Source organism: Pteropus vampyrus, unplaced genomic scaffold, assembly GCF_000151845.1.
Source record: "Pteropus vampyrus isolate Shadow unplaced genomic scaffold, Pvam_2.0 Scaffold463, whole genome shotgun sequence".
NCBI lineage: Eukaryota > Metazoa > Chordata > Mammalia > Chiroptera > Pteropodidae > Pteropus > Pteropus vampyrus.
In genome coordinates, this window is record NW_011889244.1 from 1,563,045 (window position 1) to 1,578,700 (window position 15,656).

At 44.2% G+C, this 15,656-nt stretch overlaps 1 protein-coding gene and 1 pseudogene across 5 annotated transcripts in view; one reads left to right on the plus strand and one right to left on the minus strand.

Moving 5' to 3' along the window:
- LOC105306904 (transmembrane protein 56-like) overlaps positions 1 to 15,656 on the plus strand; it is an 85,009-nt gene that overhangs the window by 30,537 nt on the left and 38,816 nt on the right. The window contains exon 1 of one of the 5 annotated variants that reach the window (XM_011382188.2): positions 507 to 638. The exons of 2 other annotated variants lie outside the window; for them this stretch is intronic. The gene's annotated coding sequence lies outside the window, so the exon portion shown is untranslated. Of the gene's footprint in view, positions 1 to 506; positions 771 to 854; positions 987 to 15,656 lie in introns of those variants that run through there. 2 more of the 5 variants (XM_011382186.2, XM_011382184.2) reach the window with 2 other exon arrangements.
- On the minus strand, positions 7,595 to 7,713 carry LOC111732497 (annotated as a pseudogene).

The following is a 15,656-nucleotide window of genomic DNA, read 5'->3' on the forward strand; positions in this document are numbered from 1 at the left end:
CTGGCTTTTGGCCAAGTCAGACGTGGCCGGAAAAATCAGTAATTGTATTGTTCTCTCCTTTCTGATGATGAAAACGTGGGCATCATTTAAGCGTAAGGCAGAATGTAAACTCAAAATCCGAAAGGAATTTTAGTGACGTGGCGAGGCCAGGTACTGACCGCACGGAAGCGGACTCTGGCGGGTCCCCACTTGCAGTCTCCGTTACTCGCTTTGGACAGCCAGGCGCCGCCCGCCCTCTCCCCGCGAGGGTGCTCTTCCAGGACCCCGTGGCCTGCCTCGGCGGATCTCGCTTCTGAGCCCCTCCCGGGACCCAGGTTCCAGCCCCCGAAGGTCGGCCTGGCTGCCAGCCACGGGGCCCCGCCCACCCCCCTGGTCGGGGGTCGAAGCCGCTCGGAGCCGGAGCTCGGGCGGCCGCGGCCCCTTTAAGGAGCCGCGCTGCGGTAACCCGAGCCCGCAGTCTGGGAGGGCGGGCGCGCGGCAGCTGGACCTCCGGGACGGCTCTCCGGCCCCGCCGAGCATCTCGCGGGCCGGCTCTGGCCGGCGACAGCCCTCGGGCCCGGCCGGAGGACTAGGCGCCCGAAACCCGGCCGTGCGCAGCCGCCGCGTACACGCGACTCTGTCCGGGACTCGCAGTACAGGTGACGCCGTTTGCAGAGCTCGGAGGAGGGCGGGCGCTCTATGTCCCGCGGGACCCCGCCCCGGCCTAGCGTGGCCAGGGCTCTGGAGGCCCGGGTCGTCCCGAGCGCGCGGGGCTGAGGCGGCTCCAGCAGGTGCGTGCGGCGGCGCAGCGTTCTCCGGCCCGTGGGCTGCGCAAGTGGGGTCCTGGCCCGCGGCCCCCGCCCACCCAGACGCCTTTGTGCGTCCCACTCGCGCTTCCCAGCTGTCTGGGGTGCCTCCGGGGGTCTCAGCTGAAACGGGCGGGTGCTTTGTGCATCCGGGAAAGCCTTCTTGGTGGAGCCTGGTATACAGTCAGGTGCATCAAGTGGGTAAGTCTTCCCCCCTCCTGCTTCTTCTACTAAATAAAACAAGAAGCTTTTATTCACCCTGGCGGTGCTCAAGTGGGTCTCATTTTTAGCCAGCGAGTTCTGAGAGTCTAGTGCAGAGGAACTGGGCGCAGAATCAGAGGCAGACATTTGGTTTCTGTCTCCAGCGCTAACATTGTCACCCCGGGCAAGTCGATTAAACTAAGTGCCTCGGTTTACCCGGCCATGAAATGGGATCTGTAATACTAGCCTTTTCCTACAGCCCTAAGACGGTAGGACAACCGCTGCGAAAACACTGAGTTAAGTTCATGAAAGGGTCACTGTTGCTGGCCAGTGTTTTCTTAGCTGTACACATCTTGAGTGTTAATGTGCACATTTTTATGTGAAATTATAAAATTGTTCTTCGAGAGTGATATTTGACAACGTTTAAATCAATCTCATACCAGTTAGGAGATAAGATGGAAAAGTTTGTGTGGATGATAGGAGTTGATGCGTGAAGTAGGAAAAAAGCTGTCATTTCAGTAAAATCTTTACTGAGTCATAAATGGAGTTGAGAAAGATGGATCTTGGATTGTGTGTGTTTTAAGTGAGATACTGCTGTGTGAGTACAGGATATAGATCAGAATGCAGCTTCTTTGTGTAGTCAAGGTAATACAGTAGAGAATCCCATTTCTCTTGGTGAAGTGTGTTATATGTGAAGTAGAGAATTCTTTCCCTTGTATGTCTTTTCCTTAAATTCTACGGATGAAACTAAATGAGAAAAGTGTATTCCTGCCACTCTAGGAAATTAGAAACAATAGCTAGAGGAACCATGGATTTTAGTGTATTTGCCACCTCCCTTCTGTGCCATCAGATGATCCAGAGGATACTCTGTTTTGAGGGTGCTTCTTTTTTTTTTTACCCCTGCAACTCCTTTGGCCACATTACCTCCCTCCAGAGTTCGAATCATTACTGTGTGATCTTGCAGAAATTTTATCTGTCTAGAGCGGGTTGTCTCACACCCAGCTGCTCAGCCAGCCATAATTATTTGCGCATTAGCTATTCCTATTTCTTTCACTCTAAGTATCCTTTACCATTTTGAAAAGAAGAATGGCTCTTTGTAATTAAAGCCACGTACTTGGAGGTGCCCAGGAACAGCAGTGGTTGAAGGGCCGAAACCTTATAGCAAACTTCCTTGGAGTATGGATGCAAGAGTTGTCCTACATTTTTCTTCATTTTCTAGAATCTTCATTGGAGAGAGATTCATTTGATTACCAAAGTTAAAGAGAGGCCGTGGAGCAGGGAGCTATCAGAAATCTCTCAGTGATTAAGAGTGTTCCCAGCAAAGGAGTGGGGAGTAGGAAGTAGCGACCTGGGTGGTGATGGAGGGCCCTCCCAATAACCAGATGACCAGAGAGGTGGCAAAGGAGCCCTGGGGAGTGGTGGAGCTGGTGCCCTGGTGTGACTTGCCCTTCAGAGCCTAGTGCAACTGTCCTACAGATCTAGACTTGTTCACTTTCTTCCCTTAGTACAGGACAGGAAGCCCAGTGGTTATGTCCCTCCCTCAACGCTGGCCTTCCATGTAGGGGAGGAAATACCAATTCACTTCCTAAGAAACCTTCAGCCCTCAGTGTCTCCCTGCACTCCTCTCAAGTTACTGTCCTGTATCCTACAGATAAAGAATTCATTTCACTTCAGTAGCTCTTGGAAAGTTAAAAAGTGGGATATTCAGTTTGCCTGAGAAAAGTTAACCGAACAGTCTATAAGAAGATACAGAAAACTTTTTTTTTTTTTTTTCCTGTAGAGGAAGAAATGAATCGATTGGGTGAGAATTGTGGGCTGTTGGACAAGGGAGGGCAGGACTGGGCAGAGTTGTGCTGGACAACTTGTGCCCTTGTCCTTGGGAGAGGAAAGGGTGCCACCATACTCGTGCTGTCACCTTGTGCTTTTCCTCTTTCCATTTGCCCTATGAGAGGAAGAAGACAGCAATACGGAGGTGGAGTAACCATCTGTTCTTAGGATGGGAAACAGACTTTAAGTCAGCATTAGGGATGAGCTATGTTAACCTGGTGTTGGTATCAGACTCTGGATGTGTTACACCTGAATGCATTACATCAGGAAAGTGAGGTGAATTTTGTAAGAAAATCTGAGACATTTCAAGAGGGACTTTAGTGGTGGTTTTTTTCTTGTTGGAGATGAAAGGTAGCACACAAAGAAATGGAGTCCTACTGCTCTGAGATTTCTTATTCATAGTGAGACAGTTGGATGTACTACAAGCAATTTCCAGACCTGAAAAGAAAGCAGGAATAGCAAAGGATTTTTTTTTCTTTTTTGACTGAGAACATTGGTCTGTTCAAGGAGAAGGCAGCCCTTTGTATACATGAGCAGAAGGTTGTGAATCACTGTAAAAGGCTAAGGTTTGTGAAAACAGCCGATGAATAAGACAGCTGGAAGTCTGTTCAGAGCTTGAGCCTGCATGAGGAAGTGGGTCGCTGAGCAGTGGGACCAACAGCAGTGGGCACTCTGACTAGATGGTGGACAAATGCTTGCCAAAAGCAGTGTTTCAGAATTTCTGGATTATAACACAGTACAAAATGCACTTTTACATTGACACTCAGGGCATAAGTAAGTAAATGTGTATCTGAAACAAGTTTCATGAAACAGTACATACCCTTACTGTGGACTGCATTCTGTTTTCTGTTTCTATTTCTACTCTATTTCTGTTTACATTCTGTGTTCTGAAACACTCATCGCCTATTCATGGGTCACAGACTACTGTTTGGAAACCATGTGTCTAATGGATGGAAGAACAGGTTGCAGTGGAGCAGGCTGGGCCTTGGGCTTGGAGATGCTGGAGGAGGTGGAGTGCGGAGCATGGAATTGATTGAGAGCTATCTGGACCCCCTGTCGGTAGGGGACTTATCTGATGCTGATAGGTGCTGGACTCAAATTAATGAAAGGCAGCTAGCTGGGCACATGCAAAAGGGGACTTCCTACCTGCTCTCTCTACTTCAAAGCAAAACAGTTGGTTTTAAGAGAAGAGGAAGGAGTAAATTCGGATTTGAAAGCAGTGTCTTTAGAGCAGTAGAATTTTTTTCCCTGTAGATTCAATAAGAAGACAAATGGATTCAGAACAAATTGGCTGATGGATTTAGGCCACATCCAGTTTCATCAGCCAGAGAGGGAGCGAAGGGGCTCCTGGTACAGTGGGTGGGTGGGTGGCTCACATCTTCTCTTCCAGCTTTGAGAATTTCGTGCAGAAGAAAAGGATAGAAATGTTGTTTCCAAAGGCCATTTGCTGATCAAACCTGTTAGGAAGTTGGCTGCTTGCCTCACGGATATTTGGAAAAGTATTCTCATTACATTTTATAGAAGGGTTAGATTATCAAGACTTCTTTAGACGTCTATTTCAAGATCTACAATCAAACTAGAATCATCATTCATAGCCCTAGGGATTGCCAAAAAAGCTTCTTGGAGAAATAGGTGAGGCAGCACCCAGCATCCTTGAGTGAATTCCAGTATCTGTGCTCTGGAGTTAATCAGGGGTGGAGTCTATCTGCAGGCTTTTGATTCCTTTTTGTAACAATTAACATCTGACTCGCACACCTGGCACACTCACCAGTGGGCAACAACAACAAAACCTGAAGGAAAATGTACACAGGTATCACTTAACCAGGGTTGCTTGCTTGCTGCTTGCTTTTATCATCCATATGATGACCTAGTTGGATCATCCCAGCCCTACTTTGTCTGATTTTTTTCTGAGTTGATATGTTTTCACAGTTTGACTTTATATTTCCTCAACTATCTGGTATCTATCTAATGCTTTCAACTCTGGTTTCTGTAATGTGACCTTAAGCCCCAGGCTTATGATGTCTGCCTGACTGACTATTCCTATGGAGCCCAAGTTTGGGTCCCCACCTTGCTGTGTTGGTGTCCACTGTATCTTGCTGTAGCCACCCTAGAAATCACTGTACATCAATGGGTTTATACATTGGTTTGGATTTAACCTTTAAACTTTGGAGACATGGAGAAACTATGTTGTCAAGTTAATTTAACTAACTTTCTTGAAATAGGCTTTAAAAACTTTTAAAAGTACATTTGAGGCGTTGACAACTCTCTATTTAGTATGTATTTATTGTGGAAAAGGAGGAGGAAGGAATTTTCTTTCGACAAAAAATTTAGAAAATATTTAAAAACCCTTTACAAAGTGTTACATTTTAGGGACATAATTTCCTAAACTAGTCTTGCTCAGTTAACATGTTTTGCTCGAAGACACGTAAAAATAGTGAGACAATTATGAATTGAAATGCTTTATAATTTGTTACATGCTATTTTAGGAACTTATAAAGACTACAGCTGTGCTCTAATTGAGAAAGATTCTCGGCCTTTTCATACTTTAAAAACCTGCGGTAGTGTTACTAAACAGATCAGTTTCTTACATGCTTTGTGGAAGAATCCAGGGCAAGATAAAGGCTGTGGGTGGGAGGCCTAGTCGTCTGAAGGGGAGGCCTAGCTGCTTAGAACAAAGGTGATATGTTGGCAGCATCCCGGCTTAGTGTCTCTGAACCCAATCCTAAAGCGCTGGGCATTTTTAAGGACTTGAAAATGCTTTACAGCCTCACGTCTCTAAATGTTTTCTTCAGTGTTTTTTCTTTTTAACTTACAAAAGTTAAACTTACTCATTTTAAAAAACATCACAAACAACTAATACTCAAGAGAATGAAAGTTCACTTCTTCCCCTTCCCCCAGCTCCTACCTTCTTCAGTTTCACTCACAAACACAGCCAGATACCAGTTTGGGGGCTATAGCCCTTCCGATCTTTTTCTTTACAAATGCCAAAATGTGACCAGTTATATATTTATGAAAAACCTATCCTTTTTCAGTCTGCTTTTTTCCCCACTCCACAGTATGTGATGGGCATTCTTCTGTATCATCTCATTCATTTAAATGTCTGTATAACCTATGAGAGTGTAGCTGTACCAATATATTTAACCATTTTTCTATCATTGGACCTTAAGGTTGCTTCTAATAAAGCTGCAGTAAGTAGTACCCTTGTACATGCATCCTTTCACACGTATGTGAATTTGTTTTGAGAATAAAAAATAAAATAGTATGCTGGTTATTTTTATAATTCAAGTAACATAGTGCTATCAAAATTTGCGTATTCTATCATTTAATTTCCCAAATAGTCAGTAGTAAAAGTGTAGTGCTAGACACTATAGGGATTTCAAAGCTAGGGCAGTGTGCAGCCCCAGCTTATAAAGAGGTCTCTATCTCGAGTAGGGAGATGAGGCATACACACTGAGTCTACTTTCTTTAGTTTTATTTATACCATACTTTGTTACAAAACCAATTTGGGATGCCTTACAAAGACGCATACAATACAATGAGATAAAGTAAATTTAGGATAAGAGAGGAAAATATGCCAAAGGAAAACAAGATAGAGGCAGAAGTGAAGTTACTTAGTGTACTCTGAGGTACTGTTCTCTTCTTCCTGGAAGTGCTGGTGATAAGCTTTCCAACAGCCAAAGAGAAGAGGCCAGCAATCCATCACATGCTTCAAGGTGTCTAGGAGAGAAACCAAATCGGACAGGTCCATCTAGTCTTGAACCTAAGAGGGTGAGAAATTTCTCCTTTGGATTTTCTTCAAGAAAACACTGCCTTTGCGATGGCCGGCATTCTCAGTGGCACTCCCAGTGTTGTACAGTCAAACCTAGTGCCCTTGCTTTCTGAGCCATTTCATATTATGTTCCTTGGTGCTGGCCAGGGGTGCCATGCTTTGGCATTGCTCAGTGAAAGGTCATTAGGCTGAAGTGGAAGTTCATGGGTTTAATCAAGAAATAGTTTTACAAGGACCTGAAGGGATGCATGACCAATGAAAACAGCAATCTAATATTGGACGTTTTTCTACTAGGTAGTATAGAACATATCATTTTAGTGGGATTTCTGTGAGTGGAACCCATTTGCCCAAAAATACTAGGCTTGTACTGTTAATGACCCAAGAAGTGAGGCTGTTGTAGATGACATTAATATATTAGAACTATAATAATGACTGAGCAAAATATTTTTCTTTAAAAAAATAAAGAACAAATCTCTGCACTTGGTCCATGCAAAAAGGATGGTATTCGTTCACATGGGCCAATCCCACAAGTTAGAAAGGGTCAGGGCCACGTTCTATCCTTGAGAGCATCTCCAAGCTTAAAATTGTTAATAGGTTGTAGGACATGTGAGTGTTATGAGGACTTAGGGATCTGCAAGTTGGGCTTGACCCAATTTCATACACCTGGGAAAAGTTCTACTCCCACAAGCCACTGGATCTGAGATTCCCTGACTACATTCGTGTATGTCTCGCCTCAGGAACAATGCCCCAGACAGTTCTTCATTACCAAGTCCATGGGCCAGGCTTAGGTGTTTTTATGGGACTTACCCTGAATTGAAGCATGAAGTCTATAGTAAATATAAGTGCCATGTTTATTGGAAAATTATGCATTTGGAAGCAGTTTGAGGCAATAGTAGTCTTATGGAAAGAGGTCAGAAGAAAAACACTTTCAAAGCACCTAAGGGCCACTTAGGTAACAGGGTAAAAGGCCACCCAGAAAATTTTATTTATTTATTTATTTATTTATTTTTAATGCCTACAGCACCTGGTCTTCCTAGGTGGTCTCCCATCCAAGTACTAACCAGGACCAACCCTGCTTAGTTTCTGAGATCAGACAAGATTAGACACATTCAGGGTGGCATGGCCATAGACTAGAAAAATTCGAAACTCCTTGCTGTCATCTCATTTAAGCCACCAAATTCCCCAATTAGATCATAGGTGTAGACAACCTACAGGGCTTCCAGGCCAAAGGTTAAAAGGAGAGGGAAGTGATCACATTGCTCCAGGCACAGACTGTCCTATATCCTTATCACTTGATGCCATCGGAGAGAGAGATGTAAGATTTCTTGGTTAGGAAAGGCTAGGTAGTAATAATAAACACTATCCTTTATTGAGTAATGTTTTGATCTGCTGCTGAAGAACAAACCACCCAAAACCTAGTGGCTTAAAACCATGATTTATTATTTCTCATGATTCTGTGGGTGACTGGGCAGTTACTCAGTTAGTTATAGGCTCACTCATGTGGCTGCATTCAGCTGGAGGGTCAGCTGGGCTGCGAGATCCAAGATGGCTTGCCAGTGTGGCTGGTAGTTGGTATTGAGTGTCACCTGTCAACTGGGCAGCCTCAGTTCTCTGTGTGGCCTCTCATCCTCCAGTAAACTAGACAGGTTTATTTACATGGCAGTCTCAGGGCAAGAGAGTGAAAGGCAGATGTTGCAAAGTCTTTCGATGCTTATTTAAGCTCCTTTTCCTAGCCTCAGAACCCTCCTAACCTCTCTTCTCCTGTATTCTATTTGTCAGCAGGTGGCAAGGTCAGCCCAGATTTCTAGGGGGGGAGACATAGACTTCAACTCTGGATAAGAGGAGTAGCAATGTCCTATGACAAAGGAATTTTTGGCCATTAAATGACTTATCACAGTGGCTACTGTGCTAGGTGCATTTAACTCATCTCATTTAAGCCACATAACCATCTTGCAGTGTAGGCCTCTTTTTCTCTTTCTAATAGGCCTTGCAGGGCAGAGAAGTCCTCTTGTCCAACAGCCGCTTGGTAAGTACTGGGGCTGGGATTTAATGCTAGGATTCTTTCCAGCTGAATGGAATTTGTCTTAACTCAGCAGGAGGGAGAGATTTGCTCAATTACTTTTCATCCCCTCTAACCCATTTAATACTCTTGTTTCCTGTTGGTAGAGGCAAACGAGAGAGAAATAAAGGCAGTTTGGCAAAGCCACAGCCCTGAGACCTAGGGACTTTCTCGGGAGTAATCAGATCAACAGTGGAGGCAAGAAGGACCTCTTTCTCTCCCTAGGTTCTGACTTCCTAGGTTGCTTGGCAGGTGTTCCAATGTTTCCTTTAAAAAAATGAATAAAACATATTTGGAAAAATCTTGCTCTGTCCCGCTTTTCCTTGATTTCACAGTGTTGGGAGGAAGCCAAGAAATGTCACAGCCAAGAGGCTCTGGCAAGGGAAGAGCAGGGCTGTGGCAATTAGTCCATCACGAGTTGCATAGAGGTTGGCTGCAGAACCTCATTTCCCTTCCTGCGTACCCCAGGTGGTACAGGGTGCCACCTGGTCCCTGCTTCCACTTCAAGGCCCCTCGCCTAGACCCTTTCTAAGGCTCAGAGAGGGTGTGGCATTAGAAATGTTGATTTTCTTAAAGATGGGCCCTCAAATCGTATAAGTATCCAACCTCTTTTTATTATGTCAGGTTCAATATTTGTGTGACTTTCCAGTGACTCTTGTCTCCTGGCTTAAGACGTTCTGCTTTATCCAAAACTGATGACTGTCATTGGAACTCATAGGTTTCAGAAACAAAGACTTCTTTATAAAAGTTTTAAGTGGGGTGAGAAGCTAGGACGCAGCATTTATCAAGTAAATAAAATGTGCCATTTGTACTCTGAGCCTTAAGGCCCCGGAAATGAACTGAATTTCCTAACAAGAGAATGCTTCAGTGGGCTGGGAGTTGGGAACCAGCAGGGCCCTAGGGGGAGCTGGGGAAGCAGGCCTTTTCCCACCATCAGTTCCCAGATAGCCACACTTCTTGTCAGGCATTATAAAAACATACTCCAAGTCAGATAGTATAAAATGGCATAAAGACAAAAAAAGTTGAGATGACATAGATTAACTATATTAAGTTTTATTTTAGCGTAAGATAATAACCAGAACATGTAAAAACTGTAAATGTAAGCTAGGAAAATAAGAATCAAAGTCTTGTTGAAAATCTAATTAAAAATACCTATAACAGAAGGGGTTACTGATCAAGTGTAGTGGGAAACCAGGGGAGGAATTATTTCTCGAAAGAGCAGGAAGGGTTTAGGAGATGGGATAACACTCACCTTTCCGGTGTCAGAATCTTCTGATGGGGACTCTTAGCTGTGTGAGAAAATATGTATCAAGAAACCTATCCCCCTGCTCCTGGTGCCGAAAACAAACTGTAGAAAGGAAGACTGTAGACTCTTCTTCACTGGTAGGAATAAGCAGAACATACACCCTGAAAGTGTTGGGCGCGGAAGCTCTGGGATATGAAAATTTGAAAAACACTGAATTAAAGGGATCAGAGAAAGAGTCCTGGAAGGCATTTAACATAGGATGTAAAAGGGATAGATAGGATTTGAGAGATAAAAGGGAAATCTCGGATTAAAGAGATCTGTAACAATACGAATTAACTTTCAAAACAGTTCTGAGTTGACAGCAAGAAGGGGCCACTCTGCAGCCCCCCGAGGGCGGATACTTCTTTCTGGGGTGACTCTTACAGAGCTGGATTGAGGAGCATTTTAGCCTCCTTCCTCCTCTAACATCCTGTGATTGTAATTATTACATTGAATTTTGGGAAAAACAAAGACCAGTTAGAAATGTATGACTATTCAACTTTAAATGTTTATTTATTATCATTAAAATAATCTACAATCCAAAAGTACTGTTTCAGGGAGGTGTCAGTTGCTAGGGTCTGTAACAGGCAGAATCCAGTAGTTTCTCTTTAACTTGAATTGTTACATGCTCTTGGAAGAGAAAGGGTTGAAAGAGTGGGAAAAATATAGCAGGAATCCCCAACCGCCAGGCCCAGGACCAGTACTGTTCCGTGGCCTGTTCAAAACTTGGCCGCACAGCAGGAGGTGAGCAACAGGCAAGCAAGGGAAGCTTCATCTGTATTTGCAGCTGCTCCCCAGCACTAGCATCACCGCCTCAGCTCCACCTCAGATCATCAGGCATTAGAGTCTCATAGGAGCACTGGTCCCTCATGCCAAAAAGGTTGGGACCGCTTACTGGATACCCTTAATCAAAATTTATTGTCTTTTTACTGACAGGGAGGAACCACAGAGATATCTTTTCTATAGTCACGAGCAATTCCTTGTTAAATCTTAAGTAACTTTGTTTATCTGAGAAAGGGAGTGTAACTTAATCATGTTAATATGGGATTCCTTAGCCTTTCCTGGTTTAGTCTTCATTTTCTTCCCATTTGCTTCAGTTTAAAAAAGCAGTACCGTGAATTTCGGAGGATTTATAGAAGGTAGGTTGGCTTTTATGCAGCTGGCTTCATATAGGCTTTCACACTAATGCTGTTGGTTCTTGAACTTGATACTCAGAAAATAAAAAAGGTGGAATGTTTTCTGCCTGTAATAATCCTAACTTTTTAAAAAATATAGCTCTCAATGCAGAATTTAAAAGACAACAGTAAATAAAACTAATTGCAGTTAGCTGTGAGCTTTATATGCATTTTATCAGATGCTTAACAGTTTTTATATGAAAGAAAAGTCAAAAGTGGGGAGTGATAGTAATTCTTTACTAAGGAGTTTTAATGTCTCTGGTGAATTATTGACATTTTATGAGCATTTAAACAGATAGTTGCAATGTACCACCCATATGAGAATGCAAACAAAACCCAAGAATGGGTTCGGGGCAGGTTTGCCTCTTTTTTGATAGGGTTTTTGTTTGTTTGGTTTGGTATCTTCTGCAGTCATGTGTTCATTTACAAATGATTTACAGTTGGTAAATAGAGACTTTAGAACACATTTGGGCTGCTGATGTGGTAGATAAGTCAATTAGAATAAGTACTTTGGTAGCTGAAGAGTATGGTGGGCCCTTACCCCACCGTGCTGGCATCCTGATCTCAGACTCCCTGCCTGTAGAACTGTGAGCAATAAATTTATGATGTTTTTAAGCCACCCAGTCTGTGGTCTTTTGTTATAGCAACACAAACAGACTAAGACACACACTCAATACTAGTTCATTTATAATATTGATGCGCTTTGCTTTGAACATTTGGAGGTGAGAATTTTTTTTGAAGTCAATCTGTTTTCATGCTGTTGACATAAGAACATCCAAACCTTTAAAGAATTTTTGTGAATTTTTATTTGAGAGAAACTCTCAACAATTGCCCGGAAGCAAGATCTTGAATGCTCTGGAGAATAAGAGTTTTGCAGTTTATTTTATACATTTGAGATTAAGGAGGGAACCTGAGGAAGATTACATGGAAGTGGGAGAAAGCAAGGCGGGCATTAGATTATAGAATAGTTAATAAGACGATGTGCTTTCTTGAGGGTGGTTAAACTTATTTCAAAAATGTGTTCACCTAGATGCAGGAGAACAGTAGACAGGGCTTGCTTAAGGCAAAGATAAACCTTTTACTAAAAAAGTTATGTACCTGGGGTGTGACTTCCCACCATGATCTGCCCAGTTAGGAATTTGTGATCAGATCATCCTGTTACTTTCTATAGAATACCTTTTTCGTCTATAGTATAATACTAGTGTTGTCAATTTAGAAAATTCTTTTTTCCAATATTCTGGTTATACCGATAAGATGAGGAACCGGTAACTGATGAGATACTAGCAGAGTGGAAAGCACATGTAGGAATATGAATGTCTGTTATTGTCATTATTTTATTTGATAGACATTTAATGAGCGCATGCTGTGTGGCAGGCGCTGTGTTAGGTGTGGGGACACAGTGGGGAGGGGCATGTGTTCTACCCTTGTGGTTCTCACATTCCACCGGAGGAAGGAGTTGTCCTTTTATTTTTAATTAAAATTAATTCCGTTATTTTTAAAATTAAGTTGAGTAACATTGACTAATAACATAAATTTCAGGTGTACAACTTTATGTGTGACATCTGTACACTCCGCTGTGTGCTCGCCACCTGAAGGATAGAGGAGATTCATTTAAATTGCAACTGTAAAGGTGGTGGGCGGGGCACACGTGATGCTGTGAGAGCAGTCAAGGAGGGAATTAATCTGGTGATAGAGCTCAGAGAAGGCTTCCCTGAGGAAGTGAGGGTTGACCTACTGCTGGAGAAGCATGAGAGTTCATTTGGGCATGGAGGGGCGGGGGTGGGAGTGGAGGAATAGGCCACGCAGAGGCCCTGTGGAGAGAAGAACATGGCATCTTTAAGGAACAGAGAAAAGGTGTTAGCTGGAGTGTAGCAGACAGGGACCAAATTTAAGGGTCAGACCACGCGCTTGGTTTGAAATGCTTTGTGATGCCGACGGGCAGTCAGTTGGTTGTACATGTCAGGAGCTCAGAGGAGAGCTCTGGGATGGATATTTAAACTCGAGATGGTTCTGCAGACAAATGGTAACCGAAGCCACAGGTATAGGTGAAATCACATAGGAAACAAGTGAGAGAAGAGGATCTGGAACTGGACCTTAGGGAATGCTGTTTTTTAGTGTTCGGGTAGAGGAAGGAGTGTGGTGTTACGGAGGCACAGGGAAGAAAGCATTCCCAGGAGAAAGTGGTCCGTAGTGTCCAGTGTTCCCGAGAGCTCAGGTAATGTGAAGACCACACATGGAGTTCATTGCCGACCTTAGTAGCTGCTTCAGTGGAGCGATGAGGGTGGGGACAAGAATGCAGTGGGCTGAAGAGTGACAGAGGTGAGACATGATGATGGTATGGACAGACCTTTCTAGAACTTTGTCCTCAAAGAGGGTGGGTGGGAGAAAGAGAGAGAGAGACAGGGAGGGATGACACAGGAGAGCAAGCTATACTGAAAAGAGAAACAGGATTGAAGAAGAGGTAGTGACTGTTGATTTTTGTTGTCTCTGGGAACTTGAATCTGTTTAAAAGCCAATAGATCTAGGTCAGAAAAGAGTGAAGGATAATAGGGAACAAAAGATTCCCAAGAGGACCAGAAATGGTGGATCCAAGGTGCACAGGTTAGAGAGTGGGAGGGCCGATGGGGAAAGTGCAATAGTCCGTGCGGTCGACAGTGCGATATTGAGAGTTTTCATATGTTGGCTTTTACTTTTTTGTGAAGTGAGATGGGGGTTCTGTTGAGAATGGGGGTGGATGGTTGGAGGTTCAAAAAGGGTAGAGAAGATTTGGAAAGTTAATCGCGGAGAATGAAAACACTGGTCGGCTAGTGCAAGGAGGTAGTGTTACGGAAAAGCTCCAAAATCAGACCAGCGAAAGACCAAGCAGTAACTCAGAGAGAAAGAGAACTCAGTTTTATTATGCGCAGTCCCAGAGGAGCTGGTGCTCTGCAGATCTGGGCACTGTGCTCAGTTGCAACATTCCTTATATACAAGAATTTTACACAAGCTGATTAGTCAGTTTGAACTCAAACCTTACAAACGGCGGGAGTTGCTATGGGTAACCAGCAAATACAAATTGTTACAGGAAGCGAGAGCTGCTAGGGTACAAACAGTTACATTCGTGGAGCAAAGGGCAAGTAGGACAAGGTGCTGGCGAGCTCTGCAAGTGAGCTCTTGCATGCAGCAAGCATATTTACAGAAGCAGAACAGAGAGCTGATTAGTTTCTAATGAAAATTCCTGAAATTTCCTCTTCAGTAGGAGGCAGGGCGGTGTTGACGGCCATGCGATCTCTCTGTAATTTTACACTCACCAAACTTCCTCTCTTCTGGTACATGACTTTTTCCAACAGTGCTCTGATTGTTCAGGGCTGGTCAGTGAGTAAATAGTTGGGCATGTCCGTGGCTGGTGCTTTGCCAGCTCTTGGCAGTGGAAAGGGAACGTAGCGTGTTAGTAAGAGTTGTTGAAATGATGGCCTCTAGGATTTAAGCTGATTAAAAAGAGAAGTATAAAAAAGAGGGAAGGGGTAAGTGGACTGGGGAAAAGCTGAGAGGTCAGTGGACTTGAGAATGCCGTAACACTGAGCACACTCAATGGAAAGGTCAACAAAGGGAATACCTGAAATGTTAATTTGGAAGCAGAAAAATTGGCTGAGGTGTCGTGGAAGAGGTACCATTCCCAATGGAGACAAAAGGATTGAGTTGCTAAGGAAACCTGGGCTTTCTATGTAGATAGGAAGTCACTCACAATGATGGTGGGGCCTGAGGACATCAGTGAACCAGGCCTAAAGTCCTCGGATGGGAGGATGTATTTGGGAGGTGGGAGTACGATACTGGTGAGGAGCGGGAGAGGGCGGTATACCTGAGTAGCAGCAGGGTGAAAGCGTTCTCAGTGTTTATAGGGGGCGAAGGAGTGGAGGAGTGAGGCCTGCAAAGGACCCTGAGGAGCAGAGAGGAGATAGGGCCACCTCCTGACTCTCAAGTGTGACTACCAGAGAGGGTTGCAGAAGATGTGTGTCTTCAGAGCACATGGGGGAGAGAGCCAGGGTGGAGCACTGTTGTCGGGGTGTGAGCCGCGGTTCTGGGGACCAAGTAGAAGGGTTTGGGAGGTGGCGGGGTGATGGGCTGGGCCCAGAGGCTGGGAAGAAGCTCTGGAGCATGACGGTTGCGACCACCTGGTAGAGGATGGATTTCTGCAGTGGGGGCTGCTGACATTTTGAATGTTGACCAATGTAAACAGAGGTTAGTTAGGGACTTAAATCCTAGTGGCCTGAGAATGGTTTTGTTCCCCTTGGCTAGAGTGATGACAGACCCAGAATCCTGTGTCCTGCATGCTGCCGGAGATGCATGATGATGGGAACAGAAACTGCTGAGTGTGCATCACATGCCAATTACTATTCTAGGTGCCCAACATATGTTATGTGGTTTATTCCTTGTGAGAACCCTGTCAGGTTAGTACGGTTGTTACCTCCATTCTGCAGGTGAGAAAACTGAGGTTCAGTTAAGATAAGTAACTAGTCCCAGATCTCACAGTTAGCAAGTGGTAGAACTGAGATTCAAACTCGAGACCGTGACCAAG